The sequence below is a fragment of the Rhamphochromis sp. 'chilingali' genome (genome assembly GCF_963969265.1).
Source record: "Rhamphochromis sp. 'chilingali' genome assembly, chromosome: 4".
Taxonomy (NCBI): domain Eukaryota; kingdom Metazoa; phylum Chordata; class Actinopteri; order Cichliformes; family Cichlidae; genus Rhamphochromis; species Rhamphochromis sp. 'chilingali'.
The window spans coordinates 35,357,617-35,373,357 of NC_137948.1; the positions used below are offsets into that span (position 1 = coordinate 35,357,617).

General features: G+C 38.8%; 1 pseudogene across 1 annotated transcript in view; it reads left to right on the plus strand.

Annotated features, from left to right (window-relative positions):
* LOC308395320 (kallikrein-8-like) overlaps positions 1-15,741 on the plus strand; it is an 83,611-nt pseudogene that overhangs the window by 17,674 nt on the left and 50,196 nt on the right. The window lies entirely within an intron of this gene.

Below are 15,741 nucleotides of genomic sequence, written 5' to 3' on the forward strand. Positions count from 1 at the left end.
AATGTGATGGTGGACAGGAAGTCACTAAACCTGGGACTCTGGAAACACATTTCTAGGGATAGAAAAGTTAATGTAGATCGTTTCAGGAGATAAATACGAAATAATCGATTTGGTGATTATACTAATATAGTAAGAAAATAATGCATGAAAAAAAGATTTTTTATCTATACACTTAAGCAACGACCAGAGTCTTAGAATTGCACTTTCACCAGGTTTTACTTGACTGAACAACAGAACTTCTCTGTCTCCTTTATAAGGGGTCACATCCTGAGTTACACAATGAGTCTTTCAAATGTGTGCGATAACCCACTGCATGTGTAGTCGTGCTGAGACCGCGTGGTCTTATTTTTATTACCCCTTGATTCAGCTGTGACCTGCTTATCAAGTCTTTTTACAAGTACATCATAATTATCTGCTCTGTGCAGACATAAGTTGAGCAATGGTTTAACAAACTTTCCCATCAAAAACATGAAGGTTTAGCTTTAAGCTTATTTGTCCAAACAACAAAGGATAAACTGCCAGCACCTGGACTGAAACAGAACATAGTAGTGTTGGATGTAAGTAAAGGAAATACAAGTATAACTGTGACTATGGAACAAATCTCCTTCAATGTTAAACCTTAATGTTAACCTGATTGTGTTTATTAGAAAAATCAGCCATTACAGTGTCTGTGATTGCTTCACATAGTTAACTCTGGTTGTCTGTGGGTTTGTGTCAAACTTGGAGTGAACAAAAGCATAAAAACTGTGGAAGATGCAGACTGTGAAAGTCTAGTTTATTTCATGAATACAATTATTTTTTACAGTCGCTCGAACAAAGTAGCGTACATTCATGATAAAGTAAATACCACAACACAACATGGACAGTAAGAAGTAAACTGAATTGTCTTAGAACTTATTATATTCTTTAAGCTTAAAAGCAACACCCAGGATTAGACTGTTTGTGTTTTAAGCCTTTTATTCAAAGCTAGTATGTGTCAACACTTCTTTCTGCCAGCAGCATTATTGAAGTGACACTTTAACGACACTTTACCTGCTGATGCTTCACATCACAATCTTTATGACGAAAAAGCTCAGATGTCTGTGCTGTCACTTGTTATGAAAATGGACAGAACCTGGGCTCAGGCTTCCTCTTCTTCTTTCCTTCCTCTTTAATAATAACCATAGATCAGTAAAACAGCCATATTTTTAAACAAATGATTGTGATGAAGAGAATTTTTTTTTCCAGTGTGCATCAACTCAAAATCTTTTAAGTTTAAATCTTTTTTGTTTACCAACAACTGGGGAAATCCAAACTTGATGTACCAGGTCAACTCAGCGAGCTCCTGTCTTGACCTCCCCTCTGCCGAGCGTACACACACACACACACACACGCACACACGCACACACGCACACACACACACACACACACACACACACAGAGTATCATCATAAATGCCATGATATCTTTCTTGTTCAAATAGTTTATTCACTTAACAAAGAGGTAGCTCGGAAACTCAGTAAGAAGGAGGAAAAATAGTTTAAGGACACTTTCTCAAATAAAGAGGATTTCATCATCTTTCTGTACATAATGGGGTGATTGTGGCTCAAGAGTTGGGAGTTCGCCTTGTAACTGGAAAGTTGCTGGTTCGAGCCCCGGCTTGTACAGTCTCGGTCGTTGTGTCCTTGGGCAAGACACTTCCCCCGTTGCCTACTGGTGGCGCCAGTGTCCGGCAGCCTCGCCTCTGTCAGTGCGCCCCTGGATGGCTGTGGCTACAATGTAGCTTGCCATCACCAGTGTGTGAATGGGTGGATGACTGGTTGTGTAAGGCGCTTTGGGGACCTTAGGGACTAGTAAAGCGCTATACAAATACAGGCTAAATAAAAGAAGAGATACATCAGAAACAAATCAGTAGATCCAGAAATTATAGAGGCAAACTCTTTTCAGCTGTAGAGGTACACTTCATGCACTCATTAGCCTACAGTTCAAATGCCTGTGTTAGGGTGCATTGTTTCAGTTTCATTAAGTCTTCTTGCAGTTACATGATAATTATTAGTTTGGTTAAATTCATCATTCAGATCACAGACTAAACAACAAGTACAGTAGGTCTTCCACTCCACAATTAAAAATAGCAACACTCATGTAAGGCTTTATTCTCCATAGAGTCAACATAAAGCAACATTAAATAACGGATCTTTCATCTGAAAAAATTACAGTTTGTATAAATTTACACCGAAGACCAAAATACACACACATACATAAAACCCATAAATCACTTAAACCTATTAAAACACATGGAAAATTACCTCATTTGTTGTGCTATTCAAAGATGTGTATGTCTGTGTATTCAGGCCAAGTCATAAAGAAAACAATAGAGGTCAATATACTTTATGTTCTACAGTCGCTGCAGATTAATGAAATATAGTGGAAACCTGAAGATCCTAGGTATAGTAGTTTGTGGGAAATAAATACAGTGAAGTGACCATTTAGCTCTTGTGGCATGAAACTGCTTAGTGCATTATTATTTGCTTTTCTACAATATGATATTTGTTTAATAATTGATTTAGTGCATAAAATAGTTGATAAATAAAATGTTAAATATCTAATCATCATATCAAAAATCATATATTTGGAGGGAGTGTCTTTGACACATGCTGACTGCATTCTTCTTATAACCAGAACAGGAAGTGAGATCAGAGGAGAACAAGAGTGAGCAGTTTGGTGAAAGGAACAGGAAGGATGAAGAAGAGGTGAACATCCACACAGTTTAAAAGGAGACATCATGGCACAATAAGAGCACAAGCTCTAAGATGAAGACTGGTAATGATTAAAAACTGCACTAAATAGTATCATTCTGTGACTTCACACTTTAGGTAGTGCATAACATTTACCACTTTATATTAATTTTACTATATGTTTAAATAAATAAAAACAAATAACTTTAAAAGGTGCTGTTATTGAGTGAAAACTCAAAAGACTTCAGGGCTGTTGTAAGCCCTGTATGCTTCAAGATCCTAGCAACACCCTCGCCAGCAGCAGCAAACTGATATTACATATGCCCACATTCATCTATGGTGATCGCTCATAACTAAGCAGGGTGCTATGCTCTTATCAAACGATGCTCTTAAAATAATTATTACAAGAATATATTTTTCGTTATTGTTTTAGTTGAATATAAAATGTTTGTGTGTGATTGTCAGTACAAAGAGGAAGCGCGGACAGAGAGACTGGAACTAACAGAGATCAGGTGGATTTTTCACACAATCTACATGCATTAAATGGATGCGTTGTGTGCTTTTCAGTAGCACTCTGCTATTAATGTGAATAATAGCATTTAGCAGCATTCACATCACTGTAAACTTGAACAGGATGAATGCTACTATACTGATGTGACAGACTACAAATCTGTTCTCCACTCTCTGAATTGGTGTACACGAGTCTCTGTGCTGAGTCTGCTCAACAAAGTGTTTGGGTTTGCATGAATTCAAAAGCTGTCATTTAAAACCAGCTCTATTACCAGTTTGCTTCTTGTGCAGGTGGAGTCGCAGGGGGATTTTGAACTGTCTGTATTGTATAATGGTACTTTAAATACTTGATGATTTGGTGGACTGGCCTCTATGTGGTTAAGAGACTGAAACAATGCCGTGCAGGTTTCTCCTCTGATCTGCTTTTTCTTAAACTGTTTTTGAAATTTACTGGTCAACATGACTGTGCCATTGCATCGGGTTTTAAACTAAAGTGACCACCGTAAAGCTGATGTATTATATTAAAATCTGTTATTCTTAGACACTGCTGTAGGTCATCCAAAAATTACATTTCATTTGAAGGCAACACTAAAAGCATGACATTAAGACTGAGCTGAGCCCTCCTAAAGGTTTGATGCTGGAGTCGTCCCTGATTGAGTGCTTCTCACACATTTATGATTTTGAACAATTTACAGAAAATAATATCAACAGTAAGTACTTTTAAAGATTAAACATATAATAATAGTTGCTAAATTCATGCAAGTCAAATAACTGATTGATCAACTACAGAAACAAAATTTTATTTCATGTGTTTCATGAGCACAAATCTTCATCTGTAAAATAACAACTAAAGATGTCAGATATTTGTAGTGAAGTTAAATGTACCAATTTCCACTTAGAAGCAGCGGAGAAGAAGCCACAAATGTGATGGAAAGACCAAATAAAATAAAATAAAGTACAAATTCCTTACATTTGTACTTTACTGTAGTAATTGTACTTAATATCATCTGGCAAAAAGGACCCAACAACCTTCATGCAAACTTCACAGTTTCTGAACAACTGAATGATCTACTTGATGCCTGAAACTACATTGAAAACACACATGACATATTTATATTTTAACAATCGAAAGTTCACATGTAGAAACAATTCACACCGAAGCAGCTTCTTGCAGAGCGGACTGTTTATTTTGAATGTTATTTTAATTTTATTATTTTCCATTACTCCGTGTAATGACTTGATTTATCCAACCAATGTAAGAGCAGACCTTCAGAGAAATAGTTGGTCCGGTACAGGCAGGTTCACAACCACCAACATGCACACCATGAATCTTGTTGTTTTTGGCCATCACTCCACCACCAGAATCACCCTGAGAGAGAAAACATAAATATTTTGTACCAAAACATCTGATAATGATACAGATAAAATGTTGGCAGCATGGTAACTCACCTTACATATGTCCACTCGAGGTTCTTTGTAACACATCGTGTTTCCATTTGGCCATAAGAATGCTGAATTACATGGATGGAGGTTAAGCTCACACTCAACAACATGCATCTTTGCACACTGGAGATGAGGCGGTTCATCAGGGACTAGAGAAAAAAAGAAAATAACAAAAGCTACTGCATGTTTCATGCAAGGAAATCAGCTATTGAAAGAAACATGCTTTGCCTCATTTCTGGAACAAAATGTGTTCTTTAAAAGAAGCTGAGCAGCATTTAAAAAGGAGGGAAATTGACAGTATATCCACAAAAAAATGAAATAAATACTTTATGTCATCACAGTTTTCAAATAAAATGAAAAAGTAACTATAACAGGCACACAAGACAAAATCAAAGTATAATATAAACTAAAAAATTGTGAAATAATCAAAACAATACTGGTCTTACGTTTGTTGTAGTTTACATCAACCGTATAGCCACCATGGCCTGCAATCTGAATGACATCCATCCTACAAATTAAAAAATAAATAAAATTCCATCTCCATGTCTGCAGGCTGAGTATTTCCAGTTCACTCTAAGTCAGCTAATCTTTTCAGATTCAAACATTTTATTAAAACATTACATTTCCTTCCATTTCCTCATGCTCGTGTTTTATTGTCAGTTATTATAGATCATGGATGTAGCTCCTAAGCAGGTACCTAAAATCAAAACCAGAACCCTCTGCTCAATATTCAAGTCTCAGTTACATTATTGTTAATAAAGAAGCTCTGCAGTCACTAATGGGGGTTTGTAACTTCAGAAGCATGATGTCATTTTGTTCATAGACTACAGATGTTGCTACATTTTTTTGCTCTTCCTGGAAGTTTAAAAAACCAACCAACTAAACAAGAAAAATACATATTTCACCATCCAGGTTGATCTTTCCAGCAGTGAGCTGCAGTTAGAACCCACTGGCTGTGGATCAGAGAGCCGCCACATAGATGATGGTAATGTGTTCCATGGGTCAGAGTTATGTGCACGTGATACAGACGATCATTTTTCTCACAGCTATGGTCGTGAAAGATTCTCTTGTGCAAATCCACCTCTGTGCACACCGTGAAACCTGAGAGAAGAGTAATATACTTACAGATGGTTGGCTTACCACCTGAACAACATATTGTGCAGCAACTATACTCGCAGTCCCAATTGTTCTGTTTCACAAACTCTTTGCCTTTTTCAGTGATATAGATGCAAAGCTCAGTGACAGTTATTTATTTGCTTCAGTAGCTCATTAGGGTCTGTCTCAAACTTTTTATAAAAGCAGTATAAAAAAAGCATGAAACATCAGTTGTTCAGTTAATGTGATATTGGCTCACTTGATATAACAATTTCTTTTCTTTTATTTGTCTTGTACATATCGTTATTGCACTTCCATAAGTGACAACATTGAACACCGATGTTTGACAGAAACGAATCCACAATGTCTCATTCACTCAGTACAAAACCTTGAGGCTGTTTTCCTGCCTTAGTGAACAAAGATATGAAATGCTATTTGATTATGAGTAAGCTCAAAATGAAGTTCATTGTTCTGTGACATACAGCTGTCTTACAGCCTTAAAACTTTTTGTGTGGGCCTCTTTCAGTGGTCACTTATTGCACTCTTAGTTGTTAATACTCAATATTCAGTTTTTCCCCATGCAGGTTAATCAGTCATGTTTGCATGGTTGTAAAATAAACATATTCATTGTTAATTATTGATAATCAATAAGTACATAACCTAAGAAGTTGTTTCACATCCTCCTGAATCATATCTTGATATTGTTACCTTTTTAATAATAGCACAACTTTAATCAATTGAATTCTTTCACCTCAGGTGTCTATTTCCAAATCCACTCTAAGCTTCTTCAGAGCGGTTGGTGTGTGTGTGTCCAGGTGGCAAAGACCTTAAGGTCAGATTTGTGATATTTGGCTGTATAAATTAAAATATGCATACTATGTGATGTGATTGCAGAGAGATTCAGATGGTGCAAGAGGAGATTTAATGGTTCATTACCTGGACACAATTTAAACTACCATTTATCACAACTACCACCACCATCACCCAGGACCTGAAGTGGGAGCCCACCATCACCTCCGTCATTAAGAAAGCCCAGCAGAGGATGTACTTCCTGAGGCAGCTGAAGAAATTCAACCTGCCAACACGGACGATGACGCAATTCTACACTGCAATCATCGAGTCCATCCTCACCTCCTCCATCACCGTGTGGTACGCTGGAGCCACTATCAGGGACAAACAGAGACTGCAGCGTGTTGTGCGCTCTGCTGAGAAGGTGATTGGCTGCAGACTCCCATCTCTGCAGGACCTGTACACCTCCAGGACACTGGGGCGTGCAGCTCGGATCACAGCTGACCCTTCTCACCCTGGACACAGTCTGTTTGACCTGCTCCCCTCAGGCAGGAGGCTCCGGTCCATTCGCACCAAAACCTCTCGCCATAAGAACAGTTTCTTCCCCTCTGCTGTCGGACACATGAACAATAACCGTATGACTGTTCCCACCACTAACACATGACCCTACGCTGTGTTCACTGCATCATTCCATGTTTGGCACTGATCACCACCTGCACTCATGTATATATGATGTATATATCTATCTACTTAGCACTTTTAATTCTTACTCTTATTTTTATTTTCATGTCTATTTAAACGTAATTTATAACAGTATGTTTGCACTGAAGCACCGCAGCAATTTCCTAATGTTGTAAACCTGCTCAACATTTGGCAATAAAACCCTTTCTGATTTCTGAACTAGCTTGTAGCAGTATTTCTCTCTTTCTCTTTCTTTCCCACACACGCATGAGCGTGCAGTGGCGTGTGAGCACCTACAGAGTTAGTTTTTCGAATATATTTCAAATATGGACCCAAATGCAGAACTCAGGAGACAAAGGATGAACTCAAAGATCAGCTTCAATGCAGTAGCAAAAAATACAAAAACACAGTGGCAGGGCAGCAGCAGGGAAACTGGATACTAGCAAAACCAGGGAAACACTGAGGAAGGAAACAATACAGAGAGGGAGGACACAGCAACCAATTAAGACAAACTGAGGGAGTAAATACACAAGGAGCTCAGGACAAACAGGAGACACCTGGGAGGGCAGCTGAACCTAAATAAGAAAACGAGACAAGCGACGTAAAACTAAATAAAAACCACAAGAGACAACAGACTAACACAATAAGTAACTTGGTGTGCAAGAACAGAAACACAGACGTGACACAGAACGCAGGACAATGGAGGAAAATAAACTCACTGAACTATTTTTACAAATTACAAAAGGAGATAGTCTGAGAAATAAGCTCGAGGCTACAAAATTCAAAGTAACCAGAACAAACTAAGCATAAAGATGAAAGGTGAAAATTTAAATCACAAATAAACTAAGAAACAAATTGAAACTATTTAATAATAACAGCAGTATCTTGGGCTACGTCCACACGTACCCGGGTACTTTTGAAAACGCAGATTTTTCTATGCGTTCGCACCTTTCGTCCACACGTAAACGGCGTTTTCGGTCACTGAAAACGGAGATTTTTAAAAACTCCAGCCAGGGTGGATATTTTTGAAAACTCAGTTTTTGCGTTTACGTGTGGACGAGAAAAACGGAGAAAACGCAGCGTCAAAGGTGTGCGCATTTTTTGACGTCACACTGTGCGCCAGGTTATTGTTTCGGTGAAATGAATTTCTACAATGGCGGACTTACACAAAATACCATTACTGTTCATTTTACTCTCTGCAGTGTTTAAATGCTTACACAGTTACGGTCACTCCACACATAGGACTCAGTTCTGCTTCTATGCGCCATCTTTGTTTACTCTTTCCCACCCAGGCTGACTTCTGATTGGCCAACATTTCTACACGGATAGGAATATAGCGCCATCTGCTGCTTTGGCATGTTCCTAGCAGCGTTTTCCTTCGTCTTTGGCTTTTACGTGTGGACGGGATTTTTAAAAAAAACGAAAACGGAAAATCTCCGTTTTCAAAAACACCTGTGTACGTGTGGACGTAGCCTTGTTTTGTGTTTCTGGCTTCTAGGGATTCTAGAAGTGGAAAAATGTACTTGATGGAAGGGAAGAGCAGTCATGCTGTCAAAATGTAAAGTAAAACATGAGTTGAATCTATTAATTTACACACTTTTCTTATTTGCCTTTCCATCATACTGTGTCATAATGTGCTATTTCTTCTCTGCTGTGCTGAATTTCACAATAGAAGACGACCATTTGGCAGCCACTGTGCAGAGCTGTGGCCCAACTCCAAATGTGACCAGGGGCCCGTTCTTCGTACGTCGCTTACTACATCCAAGATCAAATCATCGCGCTAACCGTGAGCTCGCTAATCCGGTTCCCCGAACACACCTGCTGTTGACGATTAGTACAGCTGGACGCAGTAATGTGACATCACTGGGTGTCATAAAAGGGGCTACGCATCGATAGTAGAAACATTGATCGGCAACCCTCTGATTGGTCGGCGAAAATGTCGAAGGAGCGCGCTCGGCTCGGTATTTTTCGGCAGCAGAGCAAGAACTCCTGAGTGAGGGATTTCAGGAGTTTCAGAGTTTAATCAGAACGCAAGGGAACACTGCAAAGGCTGCAAAAGCAAGGAGAGAGGGCTGGCAGGAAGTTGCTGACAAATTAAACTCGTAAGTAATTTAATAATAATAATAATAATATATTGGATTTATATAGCGCTTTTCAAGGCACCCAAAGCGCTTTACAATGCCACTATTCAGTCACTCTCACATTCACACACTGGTGGAGGCAGCTACGGTTGTAGCCACAGCTGCCCTGGGGCAGACTGACAGAAGCCAGGCTGCCATATTGCGCCATCGGCCCCTCTGGCCAACACCAGTAGGCGGTAGGGTAGATTTATTATATTACACTATATTATCCAATATTATATTACATTATATTATATTGTTATATTATATCCTCTTTCACATTAGAGCCACAACAGGACCCACTAGAACATGGGAACAAGTAAAAGTGAAATATAAGAATATTCTACAGAATGGTAATATTTATCACTTATATTGCTTTTCGTCTCTTGGAAAGAGACCCTGGAATAATCTGTTTGTTTGTTTATAACAGCAACCAAGAAAAGGGCAGAGCAAAAAAAGACAGGTGGTGGTCCTGCACCCCCTCGTCAACAAGTTGGTTAAGTAAATAATATCCTCACGGGAAAATCGATATCTCTCAATGAGCACACTGTCGCGCTGAGCTAAAGGATCCTGTCTGTCCCGCAATATACGCTGAATTCTGAAAACTCTCCTTATCAATCTTGCACCTTCCGCAATGGGTTGCTCGCGTAAACGGACAGGACATGGCTGCGACAGGCTTCCCAAATCCACCTTGGCTTTTATAGCCGTGGTCTCTCATCTTGATTACACGAAGTAATTTACAATTACTACTCTGAAATATGAATTACATCTGTAATAATCACATACATGTAATAGAATGTTAATAGTACATTTCCCTTTTTTAGGAAATGACCTGTATGTATCTGTGTGACATCAATAAAAGGATCAAGTGCTGCATTATCTTCAGTTACATTGATGTTATTTATTTATCGCTGTTGCTTTCGTATAAATGAAGCGGACATACCTGCGTGGCCGCGATCTAATCCTGTTTACATAAAGTAAACCTGCTCCCGAGCAGGTTTACGCTTACGGCTCTGTTGCTATGACAGCAAGTCCCGGATGAGCTTCGGGGAACCGACTGATCCAGGATCACGCGAAATCGTCAACAATCTAATCCAGCTAACTTACTTAGCGAGGTACGAAGAACGGGCCCCAGAGCTCTTATCCATCCATTTAGTGGGTTTATCAGCAGTGATCAGTCCCATAGATATGGGCTAGTCGGGCTTTCTACACCTGCTAGTCAGTTCAGAAGGTTGTTATCATCCATTCAGATGGAGGATCACTAACAGGAGGATGGGAAGACTCCAGAATCCATTCTCACTGATCTCCGGTGGATACGGCAGTGTTTACAAGTGAGATGATTTAAATGGACAGCATTTATAGAGTGACTATAAAAAGTCAGCGAGTCTGTGTCTGTGCTGAACCATTTAGAATCAGGTTTTGAGTCAGGCTGCATTGAGTGTGGGACTTAAAAGCATTAGGCTTGAAGATGGTATGAAAATCTCTACTTACCTTCTACGCTATATTTTTGTTACTGATTTATTAATACATTTTACATTGTTTCTTTTGTTTATCAGTAGAGAGAACACAGATTTCAGAGGCGCAAAGAGAAGCACTGTTGCTTCATACTTAATACTTTAAAGCTGCATTAGGGGAAGACAAGAAGCAGAAGTACTTCCAGGCACAGCCACAGTGAGGGAGCAGACACCTTACACTGAGTTCGGTGCTGGACCAAGGCCAGGAAGATCGTGAAGGACCTCAGCCATCCCAACAACAGACTGTTCTCTCTGTTGAGGTCAGGAAAGCGATTCCGCTCCCTGAAGACCAACACAGAGAGACTGAGGAGGAGCTTCTTCCCGCAGGCGATACGGTCTCTCAATCACACCACCACACAGTACTGACCCACACATACAGTTCTTACACACACACTGGACTTTCTGGACTTTGGTTTTGCACAACACTGGTCACTATATTCTTCATTTCCGGTTAATACTTGTACAGCTGCTGTTATTGTGTATATATTTATTTATATTTAGATTTCTTCATACATTCTTATATAGTTCTATATTGTGTATTTTGTTGTACAGTTATTTTATTTTCAACTTTAATGTATATATTTATCTTTATCTTATTCTTCCCAGTTAAATTTACCCTTCATTCTAATTTGTGTTGTACAGTTATTTCATTTTTAACCTTAATTTATATTCTATTCCTTCCTAGTTAAATTTACCCTTTTTAATTTTTCATATTTATTTCCTATCTTATTCATAGCCTTTTCCTTTTTTTGTTTTCTTTAGGTCACGAGCAGTTGTCCAAGCATTTCACTACATATCGTACTGTGTATGACTGTGTACGTGACAAATAAAATTTGAATTTGTATTTGTATTTTGAATTTGTATTTGTATTTGAATTTGAGTTCAGAGAAGTCAGAATTTCAAGAAGCGTCTGAAACAGCTCAGGTTTGGAAAGAAGCCTTTTATGTTGGGTGTTATAAAAAATATACACATATTTATAATAACAACTATAATATTATTATAAATAGTAGTTATTCTCTTATTATTATAAATAAATATCAAACATTTCAGTTGATTTTCTATCACATATATTGTGTTAGCCCTGTGATAAACTGGCAGCCTGTCCTGCTTTTGCCCTGTGGCAGCTTCAACCTCCCACTGTCACGATCCTGGGTCTTTTGACCCAGCGTTTTAAGTTTTAGTTTATTTTTGATGTTTATGGTTTATTTTTAAGTTCATCAGGTTATCTAAGCTCATTTGTTTATTTAGATTCCTCTTGTGTCTTCTACCCCTGTGTTTTAGTCTCCCTTTGCCCTCTTATGTTATCAAGTTTATATTGTCTTGTCTGCGTCTCATGTTTCCTGTTTTATTTTGAAGGTCTGTGTCCTATTTCAGTGTAGTCAGCTTTGCTTCCTTTGTCTCCTTATGTCAGAGTAGTGTCAGCTGTTTCCCCATGTGTTTCCACTTCCCCCTAATCACCCTTGTGTGTATTTATTCTGTGTGTTTCTGTTCATTCTTTGTCAGGTTGTCTGTTGTTCCATGTCTCCAGGAGTGTCCATGTTTATGTTTTTGCAACGTTCAAGGTTTTGTTCTTTGCATTTAGTTTTCCCAGTTTACTTCTAGTTAGGTTCTTTCTTGTGTGCATCTGCCTTTTGTTTTTGTACTCGTTTATCAGCCACATTAAACGGCTCGCTTTTAACCTGACCGTGTTTTACCCAGCAGACATTTATTTCAGTGACTCTTTTGAATTTAACGGACTTTGGATTATTTCCTGTGCAGGAGGAGGAGAAGGAGGCTATTCGGGCTCAGATGACCCGGATAGCCACGGCTAACCCAAGGTTTCTGGATTTTCTTGCCTGATGATTTAAAGAACTTTGTTACTGCCTCAACCTCAGTAGTAATATAACTAGTTTAGGAGCATTTCACTTTTCTTTTGTGCTCTGAAAGACACAGAGGCTAATAGTTTTTAAAACAGAGTACCACAAACAACATGTATCCCTTTAGAAATAAACTTTTCTTGTGATACTTCTAAAAACCACATTCTTAACTAGCCACAATAGCACTGTATCGACCCCCCAATGTTCCTTTAATACACAGGTGTCAAACTCTGGCCCGCAGCCTAATTACATTTGGCCCGCGAAGCCATACCAAATTACTATTAGAGCTGGCCTACTGGTATTATACAGCTAATATATATATTGTTTAGTATTAAGCTTTGCTTGTTCCATATTCAGGTTTCCAGCAAAACTTATTTGAGTCCATAAGAAAATATTCATTCTTATATCTGGAGGAAGATTTTTTTTTCAATAAATATTAATGTTAGCCCACGACTTTGTTCCAGTTTTGAATTTTGGCCCACTGTGTATTTGAGTTTGACACCCCTGCTTTAATACAACCTATAATTGTCTAGTAGCCACACAAACGCACTGCAACAGTAAGACTTGATGATTAGACAGAGGGGGTTACAGGTAGGGCCCCAACAGTCAGCAAAACAAGTCATAAAACAATAAAAGCTGCATACTTATCAAGAGCATCCCAGCACACACATCCCAACTGTAGTTCCATAGTTTCCACCTTTTTTCTTTACAAACTGCTCTTTTCATCTCTCCATGTCAGAGGTCAACTGAAACCAAGTCCACCTATATAAAAACACCCCATCAGACACACAGTATTTTCCTCAGCACTTCACAACTTTCGCAAGGTATATCGTTTTAACTTTTTTTTTCGGACCCCGGACACAGCGCTGTGAGGTAGTTAGCACACAATTTGGCCATGTAGAAAGCATCGTTTGTTTGGAACGCGTCATCACTGTTCATAAGAGTTTAATTTAATCAAACCTCATTTCAGGATCTACGTGGCTCCTCATCACTCGCCGATTCATCATTTTATTTAAATATCTGAATTTTCAGAATGGTGATCCAAGCGGGACACAGAGGCTGCTAGTTTTAACGCACCAGAATGCCGCAAATATAAATAAAAGTCTGATTATCCCGAGAGCCTAGCCGCAGCGACACCTTTCTTTCAAATGGATGCCTGCAGGTGCGTTGGAGCCGACTTTGCTACCCGCACAGAGCGTTTCTGACAGTCGGGCGCTGCTTATGCAATAAAGAAAAACAACAATACAGCATGTTTCTCTGCTCCAAGACATCCGCGGTCCTTTCACACGGTAAGCATGTCTGTTATACCCAGCGCATAAATGTCTGTATGTCAGCGCTGATTAAACCCTGTTTAAAAAAAAAGAAAGAAAAAAAGAAATGTTTACGTGGAGGCTGTTGGCTCATTGGTGTCAGATGAACTTTTTTTCAATCACTGCACTGAGGGCATTAAAATAAATACAGTAACCATCAAAATAAGTTTTGTTGATAAAATACATTTCTTGAAACCGTCCATTGTTTTGTCCGAACTCTAAACACTGAATCCAATTTTCAAACTAAAAGCAGTGCTTTCAAAATTTACACTAAAGCAAAAAACCTACAAGAACAAAAAATAAACAAAATAAAATTATAGTACATAGCGACATATGTGTTTTATTTCTCATAACACATCATTTCCATCTTGTCTTCAGTCCTGCATTTTTATACTTCTAAGACCAAAATGAAAACTAAACTCTTCATATTCACAAACACTATTTGTTTCAGGATTTCATCATGATTCATTTTCCATATGAGGCAGTGCTTTCAAATTACTTTTGAAGTAGTACAGAGAAATTACTCTTCTCCTCTTCTTTTAAATTGCATCAATATTTTCCAACTGAGCAGTAAAAGGACACGGAAGTCAAACATGAAGCATCAACGTGATGTTTAGATGTCGATTAATATTACAATAAGAGACTAAAGTAACTCGCTTTGAACACTTCAGTTTTCTCTCTTGATGCTGCTGTTTGTTTCCTCCTCCACTTGTATTTTTCTGCACTTCAGTGAATGTGCATAGCGCCCTCTGTTGTATGTTTGGGAGAACTGCACTGCACTGTCATCAAACGAAACTGTGCAGAGGTGGAAAATGAGCAAAGGAAGCACATCAACTGAAGAAGCTTCTTGGATCAGAAGTTAAACATCATCCAGAACCTTAAAGAAGTAAAGTCGCTTTCTTTCCAGGCTCCTTAGACAACCATGACCTGGATGACTGAGAACCTACAAACACACATGAGCAGCAGTTTATTTAATGTGGACCTGAGCAGTGCCCAAACCAACAACCAAACAATTTTTATTGAACCCTACTTCAGCCAATCAGCAGTCTTTATCTGTTTCAGCATCAAACACAAACCACACCTTGAAGAGAGGTGACAAATCCACAAACACCTTCAAATGTAAACACACATCACACATGATGAACATGGATCCTAACATAGTTGATACTTTTTTTTGTAAAGCCTGATACTAAATGTATGCAGGCCACCTGAACTGCTTTGTCTCGAGTGCCGCCCACTGGGTTGGTCACTAGAACTGTGTGTTGCCATCACTGGAGCCGTGGTTGGTCTTTTAGATTATTTAGACTGGGACTGTTTTTTGTTGATTAGGCGGCATGGTGTCCTGACGGCTGCCTCTGTTGTTTTTTTTCCCAGGAGGAGGAGAGTGGAGCACAGGTGGACAGCAGCCACGGAGCAGAGAGCACGGAGTTTTGGGTGAAGACATGACACAGGAGTCGAGGGAGCTCAAGAAATTATTGTGTTGTCTTATTTACTCCACTGTAAATAAAGAGCACTCTCCATCGCACGAGTCCTGCTTTTGGGTCCTCCTTCCCCACTTCACAAACACTGAAACTAATTATACAGGTAATAATAAAGGAACCAAAAGTTCACATCTATAGCTTTAAATTTGGACAAATCTGTCAACACAACCATCATGAATAGAATAAAATACAAACAAACACTGAAACTAATGAAAAATTACACATGAT